The sequence below is a fragment of the Pinus tabuliformis genome, chromosome 2_1 (genome assembly GCF_031772625.1).
Source record: "Pinus tabuliformis cultivar Carrire ecotype Pingquan chromosome 2_1, CPIR1, whole genome shotgun sequence".
NCBI classification, from domain to species: domain Eukaryota; kingdom Viridiplantae; phylum Streptophyta; class Pinopsida; order Pinales; family Pinaceae; genus Pinus; species Pinus tabuliformis.
In genome coordinates, this window is record NC_142299.1 from 559245336 (window position 1) to 559251426 (window position 6091).

Genomic DNA, 6091 nt, shown 5'->3' on the forward strand with positions numbered 1-6091 from the left:
TTGTTCCCAAACTCTGAGCTCATCTGGCACTCCTTGATGTAGCTCGTGTAGTGTCTGAATAGGGAGCGTTGCAAGGTTCAGACTCAATTCCTTTAGGTGCATTAGGCGGGCCCTATCCTCTGATGTCTCAACATGCAATGACCCCTCTGGTAGTTGTATTGTGCAGAGGTCTATGGTGATCTCTATTGCTAAGGCTGACCCGCTCTCTTGCTTTAGGCTCACTTGCTTTAGGCTTGCTTGTTAAACAGTCGCTTGAATAATTCCTTTCTGGACCTGCAATTCCATCAGGCTCTGTTGCATGAGACCATTTGTTGGCTTGAGGGGGCTAGGACCCAGGTTCAGAGTTAGCTGCGCTAACTGACAAAACCCTACAATACCAACCCTTTCGGCAACAACTCGCGTAGCGGAGGCTGTAATCTCACCCGAGGTAGTATTGGGGGATGCTAGAACTAGGTTTCTGCATCCAAAGGACTATGTGATGTTTTTCTGTTACTTCTAGGGCTGTATTCCGACCTTCGCGAACCCTAACCCTTGAAACACGAAAATTACAATAACTTACAATTAACAGATTCAAACTATTGTTTCTTCTAGTTTCTGACTACACGCAATAACTTCTTCACGTTCCTTAAGGGCCTATGCCTTTTCCTCAAACATCTGTTGGTTGTTGGTCTTTACTTCCCTGATGACCAGCAGTGCGTGTTGTTCCCGAACTCTGAGCTCATCTGACACTCCTTGATGCAACTCGTGTAGTGTCTGAATAGGAAGCGCCACAAGGTTCAGACTCAATTCCTTCAAGTGCAATAGGCACGCCCTATCCTCTGATGTCTCAACATGCAGTGACCCCTCTGGTAGTTGTACTGTGCGGAGGTCTATGGTGATCTCTACTGCTAAGGAAGACTTGCTTGCTTGCTTTAGGCTCACTTGCTTCATGCTTGCCTGTTGAACGCTCGCTTGAATAATTCCTATCTGGACCTGCAATTCCCTCAGGCCATATTGCACGAGACCATTTATTGGCTTGAGGAGGCTTGGACCCAAGTTCAGAGTTAGCTGCGCTAACCAACAAAACCCTACACTACCAGCCCTTTCGGCAACAACCCGCGTAGCGCAGGCTACAGTCTCACTCGAGGCAATATTGGGGGATGCTAGAACCAAGTTTCTGCATCCAAAGGACTATGTGATGTGTTTTTGTTACTTCTAGGGCTTTATTTCGACCTTCACGAACCCTAACCCTTGAAACGCAGAAATTACAGTAACTTACAATTAACAGATTCAAACTCTGTGCTAACTGTTCTAAACATTCATAACATCAAGTAATTAAACAAATCTACCACTTTCGTGCATTTATTATGTACTTCTCAGGATAATTGCAGTAAACAAAGTGAATCGTACAGTTAATTCAGAAGTAGGGTATAACGCACAAATACACAGATAATGCTTCAAAATAGCCTTTATTATGCTCAGATCTTCTATTACAGACTCTTTTTACCCTATGCACATAGTTGCAGGGGCCCGCACACTCAGCTGTGGACTTACCAAGGTCTCCACGCACACAGTTGTAGGAGCTTTCCCCTTCACCTATGTACATAAAATAGACTTCTCTTACTTAGATCATTCACTTATTTATTCACTGACTTATTATGACTTTATATGACTCCTTTTTATACCATCTTCTATTACAATACCATAGTCAGCTAGCTGATAAGTGCTCCCTCTTTGACCTCTGTGTTGCTGCAACAACTCCCTGCATCTCGCACCGTTGCACACCTCTCTGTGCCATCCTGCACTGGTGCAACACTGTCGTGCCTCTCGCATTGTTGCAGCTTGCTAGCCTAGCATTGTCTCGAGGCTCCCGCACTGTAGCTCTCTTTGCTGCTCCATCTGCATCCATCTCTACCCACATCAGCTAGTCCTGCTACTCCTCTTCGGGGCTCCCGTAGCAAGGTCTAATCCAAGAGGCTGGGTACCTCGAGGATCCTGCCCCTCATCGCCTGTAGTTTGCCTGACTACAGCTCGATGTCTCCCCACTTCTGCTCAAGTGGTGCGTGTGCACTCATGGCATAGTCATCATCTGTCTCCACTTCCTTCTATGCCCTTTCTGGCGCTACTTTAGTCTCGGAAGACACTTCCTTGGACACTGGGTCGCATAATGACCCAGCTCCCCACAGTGGAAGCACTTGATCTTGGAGAGATCCTTCTTCTTCTACTTTTCTTGCTTTCCCTTAGATGCTAGGGCAACATATTCCTCCTCTTCGACTTTGATCCCCTTACTGCTGCTTTCCGCCTTTGACTGTCGTCTGATCTCTTCTTGGGGAAGAGCCGCCCACATCTCATCCCAAGGTGGAAGTGTCCCTCTGCCCAGTATACTCTAGACAAATACCTCCTAGTCTTCTAAGATTGCATTCAAGGTTGTCCTCACAATCAATTCCTGATCCGGCGTGGCTTTTGTAGTAGTCAACTGATCTCGGATCTCATTTAGTCCTCTAAGGAAGGTGTCAATTGGTTCTCCCTTTTTCATCTGATATGACTTCAACTGATTCTCTAGTAACATCCTTCTCTGCACAGAAGTATGCTGGTACAATTTCTTTAGGGCCTCCCACATCTCACATGTCGTTTCCCTCTTGGCAATGTGTGGTACTACATGGTCCTTGACCCCATCAAGGATGATGCTCTTGGCCCTCACCATTGCCTCCTCGTACTTGTCGTTCTCAGCTGGGTCAACTAGGATAGCTATCGTCTTCAAGGCAAAGTGCTTGACACGATTTATGTCAAGTACGGATAAGATTCTGGCCTTCCAGACTGCGAAAGATGACGCTCCATCTAGTGTGTCTTAGTCTCTTACTCCGTGAAGTGTCATGATGCTATTCTACTTCCCTCCTAGAAGTTTTCGATCTGACTCCCCTTGAGTCTCAATTTTCCTCCTGGAAAGTCTTCTGTCGATGTCGAGATGCCCCCTATTCTGATCGTCTGTGCAACCGCACCACTGATCCGGATATCTCAGCTACAAAACCCTCGGTAGCAACTCCCTTCTCTTGGCCTTGACCTGTCAGGTCCTGTTCTGACTACAGTACCTCACCAGCTCCACCCTGCAACGTTCCCACAACATTCTAAACCCCAAAAACCTGAAGGTCAGAGCTCCTAGGCTCTGCGCAATCTCGACACAAGCAACCCGGCCTCCTCAGCCAACTGCGTCAGCCCTCCTAGCTTCTGTGTGGCTCTGCGTGAGGCTCCCTTTGCCTCCCTTAGCCTCTGCGCTGCCTCTTCCTGGCTCACCCTTGATGATGCAGGCACTGCGTCACCCTTCCCTTGTTGCTGCTCTGCTAGAAACAACTTCTGTCATTCGTGACAGCTGTTTTCTGCTGTTATTGCTCCACTCGGCTAATGTCCTCAGTTATCCTATGATCTGCAACCACGCTCTGATACCATGTTGAAGTTTCTAAGTCTACTAGTTAGAAACCCTCCATGCACTTTACTGATTTATTCCTACCTACTTGTTCCGTTACTTAACAAGTTATTTATAATGTAAATACTGAAAACAAACACTAGTGCATGCTCAACATCTTACACCAAATGACACCATTATTTTTGGACCAATGTCCCCGGAAAAACCCAATGCGAGAAAATCAGTGCAGCTCTCTGAGCGTTTTCTTATTAAGCAATTTCAGAGTACAATCTGGGTACCAAATCTGGCTTCCCAATAGAGAATTTCCTTTGCAGTAGTACCTCTCAATCTGAGACAAATGTCCCAGCTGAAACCCCGGATAAACCTTCCGGCAACTCCTCAGCTCCAATCTGCCCCAGAAACCCCAACGTCTGCCTTTCTGGACTGCGTCAACCTCTCTCTACCCAGCGTTGGCCCTGCATCACCCTGCATGGGCCTGCATCAGCCTTCTAGCCCTCTGCGTCAGCAACGCTAGCCTCTCTGAAGCACTGCGTAGCTCCCAGCTGCCTCTGCATGGCCCTGCTTGAGCCCTGGCTGCTACTGCGTCACTCTCTCTAGCTCATGCACTGCTCTCCCGGCACTATCTCTGCCTCTTTGTCTTTCTGTACTCAATGCCCCTCAGTTGCAACTCCGATCATTGATTCTAACTCTCTTAGCAAACCCCACTCTAGAGAATAGAATGACTAATCACTCTGGTGTGCTCTCTAAGTGTCCCTTAAGCCTCCTCTTATACTTTTCTCGTAGACATATCAACAGCCGAGATTAAGTCCCTAGTCAACGAATAAGATTAGATCTGGATTGATCCATGTCTTTTGGACCATTCTAACACAATTTTATATTAATCCACATTAATATTTTCATTTCCCTAAGTTTAGACTTAGGGACTCCATTAAAAATATTAATTATTTTAATATTTCTCAAACTGTTTAGAATCTGCCCAAACCCTTTTTGGGTATTGGAGATCTCATGTGCCCCAACCTCTCCACCAAATTTCGTGGCTAGAGCACATTTGATGCTACCCCAAATCAACACTTTCCTGGTCGGAGAATACTCGGCAGAGAAGGCAGAGGGAGATCCAGTAGTGGTAGTGCAGAGCCAGAGGGGCTGACGCAGAGCTATGCAGGCCCACGTAGACACAGCGTAGGATGACATAGAGGCAACGCAGAAGCCGAAAGGAAGTTCGAAAATTTGTTGGGGAGATCGATAACTGAGCTGGAAGCCGGGGTGTGAGGTCAGAAAGCAGAAATCGAAGTTCCTGGGCAGTAAATTGATCAACTGGAGGACTGACACTGTCCCTAGAGGGTTTGATGTTGGGCTGACATAGAGGCAGCAAGAGACCACCAAGGTCAACCATTTAGGGGTTGGATCAGCTAGCATTTCCAGTGATAGTGTGAGGTAATCTCTCAGATCTCTCTGTTAGTGATATTCTCTATAACTGGATTGTCGGAAGGCATCCAGAAGTTGTATTCAGAAATTACTACTGCATAATAATAAAAAGTTAAAACTCTCAGATCTGCTGCACCAGTTTTCCCGCATTGGGTTTTTCTTGGGATATTTGTCCAAAAATAACTATCACTTGTCTTGTATCTTTTCCTATTCAGTTTCTTGTTTCGGCATATTATTTTTAATTAAGTGAAGGCTGCAGTAGTATTTACTTCAATATTTACCATAGAACACAGTAAATAACTTGTATGGATAAACAAGTAGGAGAAGTAACATCAGTTTGCTACAGTAGGGATTCCGAGTTTCAGAATTTTCACATGGTATTAGAGCAATGTAGGGGAGATAAGAAGAGCAGTGCCAGAGAACCCAACGTTGAGGAAAGAAGGAGGTCAAATAGCTACAGGAAGTAGTAGTTCGAATCCACAAAGGGATTGCGCAGTCCAAGCAAGGAGGGCTAAATTTTTTCAAGGAAAGTCTCTCTCTAAGTGAGTCGATAGAGAGGAAGGGGTTCCAGATCGAAATTTTTCCGTGCCAGAGGGAGCAGCGTAGAGCTTCAGTGTTGAGGAAGAGCTGGTGGGACACGGTTTTTTCTGCAGGCAGGTTGCTGGGCAGAAAGTCGTCAAAGGGAAGATAGAGACACATTTGAGGGAATTTCTTCCTAAGTAGACTTCCTGCCAAGAAGTTCGTTTTCTTATTTCCTGAGCAATAGTAGTAAGAGACATAGAGGAGCAGTTCGACATTTTCGTGGTAGAGATGGCAGCCAGTGGATTGAGAGATCAGGACAGGTTGGATGGGGCATCCAACTATGTGATTTGGAAGGCAAGGATGTTGTGCCTTCTAGATGAGCATTTTCTCAAGGTCTATGTCGACAGTGTGGTGGCTGAGCCCGCGAATCTAGATTAGCTGAAGAAGTACAAGGGAGAAATAGCGAAGGCCAAGAGGATGATCCTTGATAGAGTAAAGGATCATGTAGTTTGTCACATCACTAGTAAAGGGATTGCTAAGGAGATGTGGGATGCCTTGGCGACATTGTATCAAGGATCTTCCGAGTAGCAAAAGATGTAGTTAGAGCAGAAATTGAGATCTGTATAGATGCAGAAGGGGGAGCGCATAGATTCGTTCCTCACGAAGCTTCAGGAGACCCGAGACGAGTTAGCAGTTGTGGGGTCTATACCTCAAGGTTTCGAGATGGTGAGACTGGCCCTAAAC